Source organism: Procambarus clarkii, unplaced genomic scaffold (genome assembly GCF_040958095.1).
Source record: "Procambarus clarkii isolate CNS0578487 unplaced genomic scaffold, FALCON_Pclarkii_2.0 HiC_scaffold_101, whole genome shotgun sequence".
Classification (NCBI taxonomy): domain Eukaryota; kingdom Metazoa; phylum Arthropoda; class Malacostraca; order Decapoda; family Cambaridae; genus Procambarus; species Procambarus clarkii.
The window spans coordinates 3,127,051-3,147,445 of NW_027189134.1; positions in this window are offsets into that span (position 1 = coordinate 3,127,051).

The window sequence follows — 20,395 nt, forward strand, 5'->3', positions numbered from 1 at the left end:
TGCAGCCGTGCTTCTCGCTCACCTCGCTGCAGCTCAGCTGCACGTTCCTCTCGCTGCAGCTCAGCTGCACGTTCCTCTCGCTGCAGCTCAGCTGCACGTTCCTCTCGCTGCACTTGCGCTTCTCTTTCCTCTCGTCGCAGCTGGGCTTCCAGTTGCATCTTCATTATTTCCAGTTGCAGGCTCCTCTTACTACAGCTGGACCTTCCACTGCTCCCATGTTCACTGTGAATTCTCTCCACACTGGTAGGCGCTTGGGGTGGCCCTAGTCGGGACGGTTCACCTTGCGACGGCTCTCCTCGGGACGGCTCCTCTTGAGATGGCTCCTCTCCCGTCGCTTCCTCTCGAGCTGTGAGCTGTGCCATGATCTCTATCCTTCGCTCCGCTACCTTAGTCGTCCTCAACCTGATCCCAAAGTGGTTTGCCACTTGTTGGAGCTGGGCCTTGGTACACCCTTCCAAAATTCTCTCGTCCCTTGTGTCAATAAATTTCTTTACTTTGTCTTCCTCCATCTCTATATCATTGAGCATACACGACAGCACAGACAAGTTAGTAGGCACTAATTTCACCGTTTCAGTCCCTTAGCTGGTTGAGTAACAGTACCACCGAATTCACTGGCCACACTGTATTAGTACCCTGGCAACACTCGTCTTGCAATTTGGTCCACACTGTAGCTTGATCCGCGCTTCCTGGCGAAGTTCCCAGTTCTTGGCTACTGGGGTTCGAATCCTGGCGAGGTCGCCAGTTCTCTTGTCACGTGGGGGTGGGCGGTCCGGGGCTCTGCTAACACTCGGCTGCTAGGGGCTCAAAGGGCCCAAATACTCAGCCCCTCCGACTCCCTGGATTCACCGGAGTCTCCTTGGTCACACAAGATAGGACCAACAATGCCCACCTCCGCAGGTCTTTGCTTCCACCACAAAGGGGTGCCACTGATTCACCCTGGAAGCCCTTCAGTCAACCACGGGGAAACTGCTGTTAACAGTTCCGGCCTATACCCGTGGGGGAGTGAAGGAAGACTCAGGCTTACCTATAACCATAACCTCCCTGAGTCTTGCCTGCCAGACAAAAAAAGGTTGCAGGAACTCCTTTCCCGCCTGTCTTCTCTATCTTCCTCTTAGCAAGGTCGCCAGCTGGGTTATTATATCTGCACCCCAGCAATGCAGTTCAGTGGGTGTATCATATATCGTTTGTAGCCAGAAATGTATGCTCATAGAGAAATATCATATATGGAGGCGCACTCAAACACAGTAATAAAATGTGTGGATTTACTGACGCAAATTACATGAACACACACACACAATCACAAGTAATACATGAATATGGAATATGGATAATGAGTCTGGAGATCGTCAGCCTCTTCTTCCACGACCTCCAACACTCCTTCAACTAGGCAGAAGGACAGGAGTTTCACACTCTCACAGGAGGGCCTCTTCACCACGTCGGCACCTCTTCTTCACTGTCCTGCCATCCATACACACTGTCCTCTCTGACAGTCCTGGACACAAGATGCTTTGCAGCCTATTCTACTATTAAAGTAATAAAGTCTTGCTGCCACATACACGAGTAAATATTGTGGCCTAACTAGCCTACTCATACAAGGGGTAATGGGAGGGAAAAATGATCTACCTTACACTCCTGGCTCACGACGCCTGTCCCTCGATGGTGTGAGGTTCCCACGCTTCCTTGGGTCGATCCTCGACGATCCAGGGCGTTCCACAGGTCCTCAGGTGTCGTGAAGCCTTCGCGTCGTCGCCGTTCCAATCCCTGAGATTCAGCTGCCCCAATCCTGTTTCATCGATGGGCGCTGAGCTAATCACTATCTTTCCCCACACTCGCCTCTCCCACAGGGCGTCGCTCCTTGTCCTAGGCACTGTGTCGTCCTTCCAAGATTCTCAGTGGATGTGACCCCAGTCACAGCTAGCTTGCTCGCCCACCTTCCAGACCTCAACGTCCAGCCAGCGGCGCCGCCCAGCGTCGTCGCCGACTATTTTCCAAGTTTGGGCACTTCTCTGCTCACTGAACTTGGTTCCTCTTTGGCTTCCCAGAAGCGCAGGGTCTCCAATAACTATGGTGGCTGCGACAGCCAGCTCTATCCACTGAACAAGGCTTGCAGAGCCTCCAATCCCTGAGAGCAGACCGAGGCGCGTCCTGTCGCTTCCACGGTCAGTACAACTCTGACGTTGGCGCCGCCCGGGGCACTCGGTGACGTCATGGCGGGCCCTGATTTGTCGCCCGCGACCTACGTCGGCCAATCCGCGATCGGCTTGTCTCCCTTCCAAAAGGTCATATCTGCCGTAGCGGATACTGTTTCATTTTATAACAGGGCGCCAATTTTCCTTTATTTACAACTTATAATTTAACCTCCTGCCATTAACGGGCAGCCGGTCTGGTCGCCACATATATCATTAGACTCCCTGAACCTCAGAGAATCAGTAGGGAGAGCTGATATGACTCTTAAAGCCGGCAAACGAAAGAAATAGGAGAGGGCACCGTAACACTATATACGATGATTTTTCGTACGAAACAAAATGCAAGAGAACTTGCTTAAAATGCAATATTATGCGAAATTCTGAGATTTGAAGGCCAAATCACATATCGTGATACTACATGAAATAGTATCGAAATATTGGTAAATATGAATATATTTACGTAATATCAAAATACATGAAAAACGTGAAAAAAGTCACTATATAACCATATTTGAGGATTTTAACTTCAAATCATAGAGCGAGGTTTCGTATTATTTAGTTCCAAGAAAAGACATATGACAATGTTGTTTCCAATACAAATGATAAAAAACAATGTGTTTTCATTAGAATTAACTATAATGTTCTTGATTTTCCGTTTATATTAACGATGGAAGATGTACACGTAAAACCGCTCTAATCCGGCTGAAACGTCGATATATGCAATAAAAACCGAACTTCTCCCCTTTTCAATATCTTACTCAGTATTTTAACGAGAAACAAATAGATGATTGAAAATGAAGTATTTAAGGTTATTATCTAATCAATTATGTGTTTGCATCATTTTTATCGTATATATATGAATTAAAACCCATGGACTGAAAATTCACAAAAACGTGGAAAACGTCAAAATATTGCCTAATTCGGTGATATTTTGTTTAAATCACATGAAGGAAAAGGAGATGATAAACGTCAAAATATTGCTATATACGATGATTTTTCGTACGAAACAAAATGCAAGAGAACTTGCTTAAAATGCAATATTATGCGAAATTCTGAGATTTGAAGGCCAAATCACATATCGTGATACTACATGAAATAGTATCGAAATATTGGTAAATATGAATATATTTACGTAATATCAAACTACATGAAAAACGTGAAAAAGTCACTATATAACCATATTTGAGGATTTTAACTTCAAATCATAGAGCGAGGTTTCGTATTATTTAGTTCCAAGAAAAGACATATGACAATGTTGTTTCCAATACAAATGATAAAAAACAATGTGTTTTCATTAGAATTAACTATAATGTTCTTGATTTTCCGTTTATATTAACGATGGAAGATGTACACGTAAAACCGCTCTAATCCGGCTGAAACGTCGATATATGCAATAAAAACCGAACTTCTCCCCTTTTCAATATCTTACTCAGTATTTTAACGAGAAACAAATAGATGATTGAAAATGAAGTATTTAAGGTTATTATCTAATCAATTATGTGTTTGCATCATTTTTATCGTATATATATATGAATTAAAACCCATGGACTGAAAATTCACAAAAACGTGGAAAACGGCAAAATATTGCCTAATTCGATGATATTTTGTTTAAATCACATGAAGGAAAAGGAGATGATAAACGTCAAAATATTGCTATATTTGATGATTTTTCGTACGAAACAAAATGGAAGAAAACTTGCTTAAAATGCAATATTATGCGAAATTCTGAGATTTGAAGGCCAAATCACATATCGTGATACTACATGAAATAGTATCGAAATATTGGTAAAAATGAATATATTTACGTAATATCAAACTACATGAAAAACGTGAAAAAAGTCACTATATAACCATATTTGAGGATTTTAACTTCAAATCATAGAGCGAGGTTTCGTATTATTTAGTTCCAAGAAAAGACATATGACAATGTTGTTTCCAATACAAATGATAAAAAACAATGTGTTTTCATTAGAATTAACTATAATGTTCTTGATTTTCCGTTTATATTAACGATGGAAGATGTACACGTAAAACCGCTCTAATCCGGCTGAAACGTCGATATATGCAATAAAAACCGAACTTCTCCCCTTTTCAATATCTTACTCAGTATTTTAACGAGAAACAAATAGATGATTGAAAATGAAGTATTTAAGGTTATTATCTAATCAATTATGTGTTTGCATCATTTTTATCGTATATATATATGAATTAATACCCATGGACGGAAAATTCACAAAAACGTGGAAAACGGCAAAATATTGCCTAATTCGATGATATTTTGTTTAAATCACATGAAGGAAAAGGAGATGATAAACGTTAAAATATTGCTAAATTCGATGATTTTTCGTACTAAGCAAAATGCAAGAAAACTTGCTTAAAATGCAATATTATGCGAAATTCTGAGATTTGAAGGCCAAATCACATATCGTGATACTACATGAAATAGTATCGAAATATTGGTAAAAATGAATATATTTACGTAATATCATACTACATGAAAAACGTGAAAAAAGTCACTATATAACCATATTTGAGGATTTTAACTTCAAATCATAGAGCGAGGTTTCGTATTATTTAGTTCCAAGAAAAGACATATGACAATGTTGTTTCCAATACAAATGATAAAAAACAATGTGTTTTCATTAGAATTAACTATAATGTTCTTGATTTTCCGTTTATATTAACGATGGAAGATGTACACGTAAAACCGCTCTAATCCGGCTGAAACGTCGATATATGCAATAAAAACCGAACATCTCCCCTTTTTAATATCTTACTCAGTATTTTAACGAGAAACAAATAGATGATTGAAAATGAAGTATTTAAGGTTATTATCTAATCAATTATGTGTTTGCATCATTTTTATCGTATATATATGAATTAAAACCCATGGACTGAAAATTCACAAAAACGTGGAAAACGGCAAAATATTGCCTAATTCGATGATATTTTGTTTAAATCACATGAAGGAAAAGGAGATGATAAACGTCAAAATATTGCTATATTCGATGATTTTTCGTACGAAACAAAATGCAAGAAAACTTGCTTAAAATGCAATATTATGCGAAATTCTGAGATTTGAAGGTCAAATCACATATCGTGATACTACATGAAATAGTATCGAAATATTGGTAAAAATGAATATATTTACGTAGTATCAAACTACATGAAAAACGTGAAAAAAGTCACTATATAACCATATTTGAGGATTTTAACTTCAAATCATAGAGCGAGGTTTCGTATTATTTAGTTCCAAGAAAAGACATATGACAATGTTGTTTCCAATACAAATGATAAAAAACAATGTGTTTTCATTAGAATTAACTATAATGTTCTTGATTTTCCGTTTATATTAACGATGGAAGATGTACACGTAAAACCGCTCTAATCCGGCTGAAACGTCGATATATGCAATAAAAACCGAACTTCTCCTCTTTTTAATATCTTACTCAGTATTTTAACGAGAAACAAATAGATGATTGAAAATGAAGTATTTAAGGTTATTATCTAATCAATTATGTGTTTGCATCATTTTTATCGTATATATATGAATTAAAACCCATGGACTGAAAATTCACAAAAACGTGGAAAACGGCAAAATATTGCCTAATTCGATGATATTTTGTTTAAATCACATGAAGGAAAAGGAGATGATAAACGTCAAAATATTGCTATATTCGATGATTTTTCGTTCGAAACAAAATGCAAGAAAACTTGCTTAAAATGCAATATTATGCGAAATTCTGAGATTTGAAGGCCAAATCACATATCGTGATACTACATGAAATAGTATCGAAATATTGGTAAAAATTAATATATTTACGTAATATCAAACTACATGAAAAACGTGAAAAAAGTCACTATATAACCATATTTGAGGATTTTAACTTCAAATCATAGAGCGAGGTTTCGTATTATTTAGTTCCAAGAAAAGACATATGACAATGTTGTTTCCAATACAAATGATAAAAAACAATGTGTTTTCATTAGAATTAACTATAATGTTCTTGATTTTCCGTTTATATTAACGATGGAAGATGTACACGTAAAACCGCTCTAATCCGGCTGAAACGTCGATATATGCAATAAAAACCGAACATCTCCCCTTTTCAATATCTTACTCAGTATTTTAACGAGAAACAAATAGATGATTGAAAATGAAGTATTTAAGGTTATTATCTAATCAATTATGTGTTTGCATCATTTTTATCGTATATATATATATATGAATTAAAACCCATGGACTGAAAATTCACAAAAACGTGGAAAACGGCAAAATATTGCCTAATTCGATGATATTTTGTTTAAATCACATGAAGGAAAAGGAGATGATAAACGTCAAAATATTGATATATTCGATGATTTTTCGTACGAAACAAAATGGAAGAAAACATGCTTAAAATGCAATATTATGCGAAATTCTGAGATTTGAAGGCCAAATCACATATCGTGATACTATTTGAAATAGTATCGACATATTGGTAAAAATGAATATATTTACGTAATATCAAACTACATGAAAAACGTGAAAAACTCACTATATAACCATATTTGAGGATTTTAACTTCAAATCATAGAGCGAGGTTTTGTATTATTTAGTTCCAAGAAAAGACATATGACAATGTTGTTTCCAATACAAATGATAAAAAACAATGTGTTTTCATTAGAATTAACTATAATGTTCTTGATTTTCCGTTTATATTAACGATGGAAGATGTACACGTAAAACCGCTCTAATCCGGCTGAAACGTCGATATATGCAATAAAAACCGAACTTCTCCCCTTTTTAATATCTTACTCAGTATTTTAACGAGAAACAAATAGATGATTGAAAATGAAGTATTTAAGGTTATTATCTAATCAATTATGTGTTTGCATCATTTTTATCGTATATATATGAATTAAAACCCATGGACTGAAAATTCACAAAAACGTGGAAAACGGCAAAATATTGCCTAATTCGATGATATTTTGTTTAAATCACATGAAGGAAAAGGAGATGATACACGTCAAAATATTGCTATATTCGATGATTTTTCGTACGAAACAAAATGCAATAAAACTTGCTTAAAATGCAATATTATGCGAAATTCTGAGATTTGAAGGCCAAATCACATATCGTGATACGACATGAAATAGTATCGAAATATTGGTAAAAATGAATATATTTACGTAATATCAAACTACATGAAAAACGTGAAAAAGGTCACTATATAACCATATTTGAGGATTTTAACTTCAAATCATAGAGCGAGGTTTCGTATTATTTAGATCCAAGAAAAGACATATGACAATGTTGTTTCCAATACAAATGATAAAAAACAATGTGTTTTCATTAGAATTAACTATAATGTTCTTGATTTTCCGTTTATATTAACGATGGAAGATGTACACGTAAAACCGCTCTAATCCAGCTGAAACGTCGATATATGCAATAAAAACCGAACTTCTCCCCTTTTCAATATCTTACTCAGTATTTTAACGAGAAACAAATAGATGATTGAAAATGAAGTATTTAAGGTTATTATCTAATCAATTATGTGTTTGCATCATTTTTATCGTATATATATATGAATTAATACCCATGGACGGAAAATTCACAAAAACGTGGAAAACGGCAAAATATTGCCTAATTCGATGATATTTTGTTTAAATCACATGAAGGAAAAGGAGATGATAAACGTCAAAATATTGCTATATACGATGATTTTTCGTACGAAACAAAATGCAAGAGAACTTGCTTAAAATGCAATATTATGCGAAATTCTGAGATTTGAAGGCCAAATCACATATCGTGATACTACATGAAATAGTATCGAAATATTGGTAAATATGAATATATTTACGTAATATCAAACTACATGAAAAACGTGAAAAAAGTCACTATATAACCATATTTGAGGATTTTAACTTCAAATCATAGAGCGAGGTTTCGTATTATTTAGTTCCAAGAAAAGACATATGACAATGTTGTTTCCAATACAAATGATAAAAAACAATGTGTTTTCATTAGAATTAACTATAATGTTCTTGATTTTCCGTTTATATTAACGATGGAAGATGTACACGTAAAACCGCTCTAATCCGGCTGAAACGTCGATATATGCAATAAAAACCGAACTTCTCCCCTTTTCAATATCTTACTCAGTATTTTAACGAGAAACAAATAGATGATTGAAAATGAAGTATTTAAGGTTATTATCTAATCAATTATGTGTTTGCATCATTTTTATCGTATATATATGAATTAAAACCCATGGACTGAAAATTCACAAAAACGTGGAAAACGTCAAAATATTGCCTAATTCGGTGATATTTTGTTTAAATCACATGAAGGAAAAGGAGATGATAAACGTCAAAATATTGCTATATACGATGATTTTTCGTACGAAACAAAATGCAAGAGAACTTGCTTAAAATGCAATATTATGCGAAATTCTGAGATTTGAAGGCCAAATCACATATCGTGATACTACATGAAATAGTATCGAAATATTGGTAAATATGAATATATTTACGTAATATCAAACTACATGAAAAACGTGAAAAAGTCACTATATAACCATATTTGAGGATTTTAACTTCAAATCATAGAGCGAGGTTTCGTATTATTTAGTTCCAAGAAAAGACATATGACAATGTTGTTTCCAATACAAATGATAAAAAACAATGTGTTTTCATTAGAATTAACTATAATGTTCTTGATTTTCCGTTTATATTAACGATGGAAGATGTACACGTAAAACCGCTCTAATCCGGCTGAAACGTCGATATATGCAATAAAAACCGAACTTCTCCCCTTTTCAATATCTTACTCAGTATTTTAACGAGAAACAAATAGATGATTGAAAATGAAGTATTTAAGGTTATTATCTAATCAATTATGTGTTTGCATCATTTTTATCGTATATATATATGAATTAAAACCCATGGACTGAAAATTCACAAAAACGTGGAAAACGGCAAAATATTGCCTAATTCGATGATATTTTGTTTAAATCACATGAAGGAAAAGGAGATGATAAACGTCAAAATATTGCTATATTCGATGATTTTTCGTACGAAACAAAATGGAAGAAAACTTGCTTAAAATGCAATATTATGCGAAATTCTGAGATTTGAAGGCCAAATCACATATCGTGATACTACATGAAATAGTATCGAAATATTGGTAAAAATGAATATATTTACGTAATATCAAACTACATGAAAAACGTGAAAAAAGTCACTATATAACCATATTTGAGGATTTTAACTTCAAATCATAGAGCGAGGTTTCGTATTATTTAGTTCCAAGAAAAGACATATGACAATGTTGTTTCCAATACAAATGATAAAAAACAATGTGTTTTCATTAGAATTAACTATAATGTTCTTGATTTTCCGTTTATATTAACGATGGAAGATGTACACGTAAAACCGCTCTAATCCGGCTGAAACGTCGATATATGCAATAAAAACCGAACTTCTCCCCTTTTCAATATCTTACTCAGTATTTTAACGAGAAACAAATAGATGATTGAAAATGAAGTATTTAAGGTTATTATCTAATCAATTATGTGTTTGCATCATTTTTATCGTATATATATATGAATTAATACCCATGGACGGAAAATTCACAAAAACGTGGAAAACGGCAAAATATTGCCTAATTCGATGATATTTTGTTTAAATCACATGAAGGAAAAGGAGATGATAAACGTTAAAATATTGCTAAATTCGATGATTTTTCGTACTAAGCAAAATGCAAGAAAACTTGCTTAAAATGCAATATTATGCGAAATTCTGAGATTTGAAGGCCAAATCACATATCGTGATACTACATGAAATAGTATCGAAATATTGGTAAAAATGAATATATTTACGTAATATCATACTACATGAAAAACGTGAAAAAAGTCACTATATAACCATATTTGAGGATTTTAACTTCAAATCATAGAGCGAGGTTTCGTATTATTTAGTTCCAAGAAAAGACATATGACAATGTTGTTTCCAATACAAATGATAAAAAACAATGTGTTTTCATTAGAATTAACTATAATGTTCTTGATTTTCCGTTTATATTAACGATGGAAGATGTACACGTAAAACCGCTCTAATCCGGCTGAAACGTCGATATATGCAATAAAAACCGAACATCTCCCCTTTTTAATATCTTACTCAGTATTTTAACGAGAAACAAATAGATGATTGAAAATGAAGTATTTAAGGTTATTATCTAATCAATTATGTGTTTGCATCATTTTTATCGTATATATATGAATTAAAACCCATGGACTGAAAATTCACAAAAACGTGGAAAACGGCAAAATATTGCCTAATTCGATGATATTTTGTTTAAATCACATGAAGGAAAAGGAGATGATAAACGTCAAAATATTGCTATATTCGATGATTTTTCGTACGAAACAAAATGCAAGAAAACTTGCTTAAAATGCAATATTATGCGAAATTCTGAGATTTGAAGGTCAAATCACATATCGTGATACTACATGAAATAGTATCGAAATATTGGTAAAAATGAATATATTTACGTAGTATCAAACTACATGAAAAACGTGAAAAAAGTCACTATATAACCATATTTGAGGATTTTAACTTCAAATCATAGAGCGAGGTTTCGTATTATTTAGTTCCAAGAAAAGACATATGACAATGTTGTTTCCAATACAAATGATAAAAAACAATGTGTTTTCATTAGAATTAACTATAATGTTCTTGATTTTCCGTTTATATTAACGATGGAAGATGTACACGTAAAACCGCTCTAATCCGGCTGAAACGTCGATATATGCAATAAAAACCGAACTTCTCCTCTTTTTAATATCTTACTCAGTATTTTAACGAGAAACAAATAGATGATTGAAAATGAAGTATTTAAGGTTATTATCTAATCAATTATGTGTTTGCATCATTTTTATCGTATATATATGAATTAAAACCCATGGACTGAAAATTCACAAAAACGTGGAAAACGGCAAAATATTGCCTAATTCGATGATATTTTGTTTAAATCACATGAAGGAAAAGGAGATGATAAACGTCAAAATATTGCTATATTCGATGATTTTTCGTTCGAAACAAAATGCAAGAAAACTTGCTTAAAATGCAATATTATGCGAAATTCTGAGATTTGAAGGCCAAATCACATATCGTGATACTACATGAAATAGTATCGAAATATTGGTAAAAATTAATATATTTACGTAATATCAAACTACATGAAAAACGTGAAAAAAGTCACTATATAACCATATTTGAGGATTTTAACTTCAAATCATAGAGCGAGGTTTCGTATTATTTAGTTCCAAGAAAAGACATATGACAATGTTGTTTCCAATACAAATGATAAAAAACAATGTGTTTTCATTAGAATTAACTATAATGTTCTTGATTTTCCGTTTATATTAACGATGGAAGATGTACACGTAAAACCGCTCTAATCCGGCTGAAACGTCGATATATGCAATAAAAACCGAACATCTCCCCTTTTCAATATCTTACTCAGTATTTTAACGAGAAACAAATAGATGATTGAAAATGAAGTATTTAAGGTTATTATCTAATCAATTATGTGTTTGCATCATTTTTATCGTATATATATATATATGAATTAAAACCCATGGACTGAAAATTCACAAAAACGTGGAAAACGGCAAAATATTGCCTAATTCGATGATATTTTGTTTAAATCACATGAAGGAAAAGGAGATGATAAACGTCAAAATATTGATATATTCGATGATTTTTCGTACGAAACAAAATGGAAGAAAACATGCTTAAAATGCAATATTATGCGAAATTCTGAGATTTGAAGGCCAAATCACATATCGTGATACTATTTGAAATAGTATCGACATATTGGTAAAAATGAATATATTTACGTAATATCAAACTACATGAAAAACGTGAAAAACTCACTATATAACCATATTTGAGGATTTTAACTTCAAATCATAGAGCGAGGTTTTGTATTATTTAGTTCCAAGAAAAGACATATGACAATGTTGTTTCCAATACAAATGATAAAAAACAATGTGTTTTCATTAGAATTAACTATAATGTTCTTGATTTTCCGTTTATATTAACGATGGAAGATGTACACGTAAAACCGCTCTAATCCGGCTGAAACGTCGATATATGCAATAAAAACCGAACTTCTCCCCTTTTTAATATCTTACTCAGTATTTTAACGAGAAACAAATAGATGATTGAAAATGAAGTATTTAAGGTTATTATCTAATCAATTATGTGTTTGCATCATTTTTATCGTATATATATGAATTAAAACCCATGGACTGAAAATTCACAAAAACGTGGAAAACGGCAAAATATTGCCTAATTCGATGATATTTTGTTTAAATCACATGAAGGAAAAGGAGATGATACACGTCAAAATATTGCTATATTCGATGATTTTTCGTACGAAACAAAATGCAATAAAACTTGCTTAAAATGCAATATTATGCGAAATTCTGAGATTTGAAGGCCAAATCACATATCGTGATACGACATGAAATAGTATCGAAATATTGGTAAAAATGAATATATTTACGTAATATCAAACTACATGAAAAACGTGAAAAAGGTCACTATATAACCATATTTGAGGATTTTAACTTCAAATCATAGAGCGAGGTTTCGTATTATTTAGATCCAAGAAAAGACATATGACAATGTTGTTTCCAATACAAATGATAAAAAACAATGTGTTTTCATTAGAATTAACTATAATGTTCTTGATTTTCCGTTTATATTAACGATGGAAGATGTACACGTAAAACCGCTCTAATCCAGCTGAAACGTCGATATATGCAATAAAAACCGAACTTCTCCCCTTTTCAATATCTTACTCAGTATTTTAACGAGAAACAAATAGATGATTGAAAATGAAGTATTTAAGGTTATTATCTAATCAATTATGTGTTTGCATCATTTTTATCGTATATATATATGAATTAATACCCATGGACGGAAAATTCACAAAAACGTGGAAAACGGCAAAATATTGCCTAATTCGATGATATTTTGTTTAAATCACATGAAGGAAAAGGAGATGATAAACGTCAAAATATTGCTATATACGATGATTTTTCGTACGAAACAAAATGCAAGAGAACTTGCTTAAAATGCAATATTATGCGAAATTCTGAGATTTGAAGGCCAAATCACATATCGTGATACTACATGAAATAGTATCGAAATATTGGTAAATATGAATATATTTACGTAATATCAAACTACATGAAAAACGTGAAAAAAGTCACTATATAACCATATTTGAGGATTTTAACTTCAAATCATAGAGCGAGGTTTCGTATTATTTAGTTCCAAGAAAAGACATATGACAATGTTGTTTCCAATACAAATGATAAAAAACAATGTGTTTTCATTAGAATTAACTATAATGTTCTTGATTTTCCGTTTATATTAACGATGGAAGATGTACACGTAAAACCGCTCTAATCCGGCTGAAACGTCGATATATGCAATAAAAACCGAACTTCTCCCCTTTTCAATATCTTACTCAGTATTTTAACGAGAAACAAATAGATGATTGAAAATGAAGTATTTAAGGTTATTATCTAATCAATTATGTGTTTGCATCATTTTTATCGTATATATATGAATTAAAACCCATGGACTGAAAATTCACAAAAACGTGGAAAACGTCAAAATATTGCCTAATTCGGTGATATTTTGTTTAAATCACATGAAGGAAAAGGAGATGATAAACGTCAAAATATTGCTATATACGATGATTTTTCGTACGAAACAAAATGCAAGAGAACTTGCTTAAAATGCAATATTATGCGAAATTCTGAGATTTGAAGGCCAAATCACATATCGTGATACTACATGAAATAGTATCGAAATATTGGTAAATATGAATATATTTACGTAATATCAAACTACATGAAAAACGTGAAAAAAGTCACTATATAACCATATTTGAGGATTTTAACTTCAAATCATAGAGCGAGGTTTCGTATTATTTAGTTCCAAGAAAAGACATATGACAATGTTGTTTCCAATACAAATGATAAAAAACAATGTGTTTTCATTAGAATTAACTATAATGTTCTTGATTTTCCGTTTATATTAACGATGGAAGATGTACACGTAAAACCGCTATAATCCGGCTGAAACTTCGATATATGCAATAAAAACCGAACTTCTCCCCTTTTCAATATCTTACTCAGTATTTTAACGAGAAACAAATAGATGATTGAAAATGAAGTATTTAAGGTTATTATCTAATCAATTATGTGTTTGCATCATTTTTATCGTATATATATATGAATTAATACCCATGGACGGAAAATTCACAAAAACGTGGAAAACGGCAAAATATTGCCTAATTCGATGATATTTTGTTTAAATCACATGAAGGAAAAGGAGATGATAAACGTTAAAATATTGCTATATTCGATGATTTTTCGTACGAAACAAAATGCAAGAAAACTTGCTTAAAATGCAATATTATGCGAAATTCTGAGATTTGAAGGCCAAATCACATATCGTGATACTACATGAAATAGTATCGAAATATTGGTAAAAATTAATATATTTACGTAATATCAAACTACATGAAAAACGTGAAAAAGTCACTATATAACCATATTTGAGGATTTTAACTTCAGATCATAGAGCGAGGTTTCGTATTATTTAGTTCCAAGAAAAGACATATGACAATGTTGTTTCCAATACAAATGATAAAAAACAATGTGTTTTCATTAGAATTAACTATAATGTTCTTGATTTTCCGTTTATATTAACGATGAAAGATGTACACGTAAAACCGCTCTAATCCGGCTGAAACGTCGATATATGCAATAAAAACCGAACTTCTCCCCTTTTCAATATCTTACTCAGTATTTTAACGAGAAAGAAATAGATGATTGAAAATGAAGTATTTAAGGTTATTATCTAATCAATTATGTGTTTGCATCATTTTTATCGTATATATATATGAATTAATACCCATGGACGGAAAATTCACAAAAACGTGGAAAACGGCAAAATATTGCCTAATTCGATGATATTTTGTTTAAATCACATGAAGGAAAAGGAGATGATAAACGTTAAAATATTGCTAAATTCGATGATTTTTCGTACTAAGCAAAATGCAAGGAAACTTGCTTAAAATGCAATATTATGCGAAATTCTGAGATTTGAAGGCCAAATCACATATCGTGATACGACATGAAATAGTATCGAAATATTGGTAAAAATGAATATATTTACGTAATATCAAACTACATGAAAAACGTGAAAAAGGTCTCTATATAACCATATTTGAGGATTTTAACTTCAAATCATAGAGCGAGGTTTCGTATTATTTAGATCCAAGAAAAGACATATGACAATGTTGTTTCCAATACAAATGATAAAAAACAATGTGTTTTCATTAGAATTAACTATAATGTTCTTGATTTTCCGTTTATATTAACGATGGAAGATGTACACGTAAAACCGCTCTAATCCGGCTGAAACGTCGATATATGCAATAAAAACCGAACTTCTCCCCTTATCAATATCTTACTCAGTATTTTAACGAGAAACAAATAGATGATTGAAAATGAAGTATTTAAGGTTATTATCTAATCAATTATGTGTTTGCATCATTTTTATCGTATATATATGAATTAAAACCCATGGACTGAAAATTCACAAAAACGTGGAAAACGGCAAAATATTGCCTAATTCGATGATATTTTGTTTAAATCACATGAAGGAAAAGGAGATGATAAACGTCAAAATATTGCTATATTCGATGAGTTTTCGTACGAAACAAAATGCAAGAAAACTTGCTTAAAATGCAATATTATGCGAAATTCTGAGATATGAAGGCCAAATCACATATCGTGATACTACATGAAATAGTATCGAAATATTGGTAAATATGAATATATTTACGTAATATCAAACTACATGAAAAACGTGAAAAAAGTCACTATATAACCATATTTGAGGATTTTAACTTCAAATCATAGAGCGAGGTTTCGTATTATTTAGTTTCAAGAAAAGACATATGACAATGTTGTTTCCCATACAAATGATAAAAAACAATGTGTTTTCATTAGAATTAACTATAATGTTCTTGATTTTCCGTTTATATTAACGATGGAAGATGTACACGTAAAACCGCTCTAATCCGGCTGAAACGTCGATAAATGCAATAAAAACCGAACTTCTCCCCTTTTCAATATCTTACTCAGTATTTTAACGAGAAACAAATAGATGATTGAAAATGAAGTATTTAAGGTTATTATCTAATCAATTATGTGTTTGCATCATTTTTATCGTATATATATATGAATTAATACCCATGGACGGAAAATTCACAAAAACGTGGAAAACGGCAAAATATTGCCTAATTCGATGATATTTTGTTTAAATCACATGAAGGAAAAGGAGATGATAAACGTTAAAATATTGCTAAATTCGATGATTTTTCGTACGAAGCAAAATGCAAGAAAACTTGCTTAAAATGCAATATTATGCGAAATTCTGAGATTTGAAGGCCAAATCACATATCGTGATACTACATGAAATAGTATCGAAATATTGGTAAAAATGAATATATTTACGTAATATCAAACTACATGAAAAACGTGAAAAAAGTCACTATATAACCATATTTGAGGATTTTAACTTCAAATCATAGAGCGAGGTTTCGTATTATTTAGTTCCAAGAAAAGACATATGACAATGTTGTTTCCAATACAAATGATAAAAAACAATGTGTTTTCATTAGAATTAACTATAATGTTCTTGATTTTCCGTTTATATTAACGATGGAAGATGTACACGTAAAACCGCTCTAATCCGGCTGAAACGTCGATATATGCAATAAAAACCGAACTTCTCCCCTTTTCAATATCTTACTCAGTATTTTAACGAGAAACAAATAGATGATTGAAAATGAAGTATTTAAGGTTATTATCTAATCAATTATGTGTTTGCATCATTTTTATCGTATATATATATGAATTAATACCCATGGACGGAAAATTCACAAAAACGTGGAAAACGGTAAAATATTGCCTAATTCGATGATATTTTGTTTAAATCACATGAAGGAAAAGGAGATGATATACGTTAAAATATTGCTAAATTCGATGATTTTTCGTACTAAGCGAAATGCAAGAAAACTTGCTTAAAATGCAATATTATGCGAAATTCTGAGATTTGAAGGCCAAATCACATATCGTGATACGACATGAAATAGTATCGAAATATTGGTAAAAATGAATATATTTACGTAATATCAAACTACATGAAAAACGTGAAAAAGGTCACTATATAACCATATTTGAGGATTTTAACTTCAAATCATAGAGCGAGGTTTCGTATTATTTAGATCCAAGAAAAGACATATGACAATGTTGTTTCCAATACAAATGATAAAAAACAATGTGTTTTCATTAGAATTAACTATAATGTTCTTGATTTTCCGTTTATATTAACGATGGAAGATGTACACGTAAAACCGCTCTAATCCGGCTGAAACGTCGATATATGCAATAAAAACCGAACTTCTCCCCTTATCAATATCTTACTCAGTATTTTAACGAGAAACAAATAGATGATTGAAAATGAAGTATTTAAGGTTATTATCTAATCAATTATGTGTTTGCATCATTTTTATCGTATATATATGAATTAAAACCCATGGACTGAAAATTCACAAAAACGTGGAAAACGGCAAAATATTGCCTAATTCGATGATATTTTGTTTAAATCACATGAAGGAAAAGGAGATGATAAACGTCAAAATATTGCTATATTCGATGATTTTTCGTACGAAACAAAATGCAAGAAAACTTGCTTAAAATGCAATATTATGCGAAATTCTGAGATTTGAAGGCCAAATCACATATCGTGATACTACATGAAATAGTATCGAAATATTGGTAAATATGAATATATTTACGTAATATCAAACTACATGAAAAACGTGAAAAAAGTCACTATATAACCATATTTGAGGATTTTAACTTCAAATCATAGAGCGAGGTTTCGTATTATTTAGTTCCAAGAAAAGACATATGACAATGTTGTTTCCAATACAAATGATAAAAAACAATGTGTTTTCATTAGAATTAACTATAATGTTCTTGATTTTCCGTTTATATTAACGATGGAAGATGTACACGTAAAACCGCTCTAATCCGGCTGAAACGTCGATATATGCAATAAAAACCGAACTTCTCCCCTTTTCAATATTTTAACGTGAAAAATACCTCAGTATTTTAACGAGAAACAAATAGATGATTGAAAATGAAGTATTTAAGGTTATTATCTAATCAATTATGTGTTTGCATCATTTTTATCGTATATATATATATGAATTAATACCCATGGACGGAAAATTCACAAAAACGTGGAAAACGGCAAAATATTGCCTAATTCGATGATATTTTGTTTAAATCACATCAAGGAAAAGGAGATGATGAACGTTAAAATATTGCTATATTCGATGATTTTTCGTACGAAACAAAATGCAAGAAAACTTGCTTAAAATGCAATATTATGCGAAATTCTGAGATTTGAAGGCCAAATCACATATCGTGATACTACATGAAATAGTATCGAAATATTGGTAAAAATTAATATATTTACGTAATATCAAACTACATGAAAAACGTGAAAAAGTCACTATATAACCATATTTGAGGATTTTAACTTCAAATCATAGAGCGAGGTTTCGTATTATTTAATTCCAAGAAAAGACATATGACAATGTTGTTTCCAATACAAATGATAAAAAACAATGTGTTTTCATTAGAATTAACTATAATGTTCTTGATTTTCCGTTTATATTAACGATGGAAGATGTACACGTAAAACCGCTCTAATCCGGCTGAAACGTCGATATATGCAATAAAAACCGAACTTCTCCCCTTTTCAATATCTTACTCAGTATTTTAACGAGAAAGAAATAGATGATTGAAAATGAAGTATTTAAGGTTATTATCTAATCAATTATGTGTTTGCATCATTTTTATCGTATATATATATGAATTAATACCCATGGACGGAAAATTCACAAAAACGTGGAAAACGGCAAAATATTGCCTAATTCGATGATATATTGTTTAAATGACATGAAGGAAAAGGAGATGATAAACGTTAAAATATTGCTAAATTCGATGATTTTTCGTACTAAGCAAAATGCAAGAAAACTTGCTTAAAATGCAATATTATGCGAAATTCTGAGATTTGAAGGCCAAATCACATATCGTGATACTACATGAAATAGTATCGAAATATTGGTAAAAATGAATATATTTACGTAATATCAAACTACATGAAAAACGTGAAAAAAGTCACTATATAACCATATTTGAGGATTTTAACTTCAAATCATAGAGCGAGGTTTCGTATTATTTAGATCCAAGAAAAGACATATGACAATGTTGTTTCCAATACAAATGATAAAAAACAATGTGTTTTCATTAGAATTAACTATAATGTTCTTGATTTTCCGTTTATATTAACGATGGAAGATGTACACGTAAAACCGCTCTAATCCGGCTGAAACGTCGATATATGCAATAAAAACCGAACTTCTCCCCTTTTCAATATCTTACTCAGTATTTTAACGAGAAAGAAATAGATGATTGAAAATGAAGTATTTAAGGTTATTATCTAATCAATTATGTGTTTGCATCATTTTTATCGTATATATATATGAATTAATACCCATGGACGGAAAATTCACAAAAACGTGGAAAACGGCAAAATATTGCCTAATTCGATGATATTTTGTTTAAATCACATGAAGGAAAAGGAGATGATAAACGTTAAAATATTGCTAAATTCGATGATTTTTCGTACTAAGCAAAATGCAAGAAAACTTGCTTAAAATGCAATATTATGCGAAATTCTGAGATTTGAAGGCCAAATCACATATCGTGATACTACATGAAATAGTATCGAAATATTGGTAAAAATGAATATATTTACGTAATATCAAACTACATGAAAAACGTGAAAAAAGTCACTATATAACCATATTTGAGGATTTTAACTTCAAATCATAGAGCGAGGTTTCGTATTATTTAGTTCCAAGAAAAGACATATGACAATGTTGTTTCCAATACAAATGATAAAAAACAATGTGTTTTCATTAGAATTAACTATAATGTTCTTGATTTTCCGTTTATATTAACGATGGAAGATGTACACGTAAAACC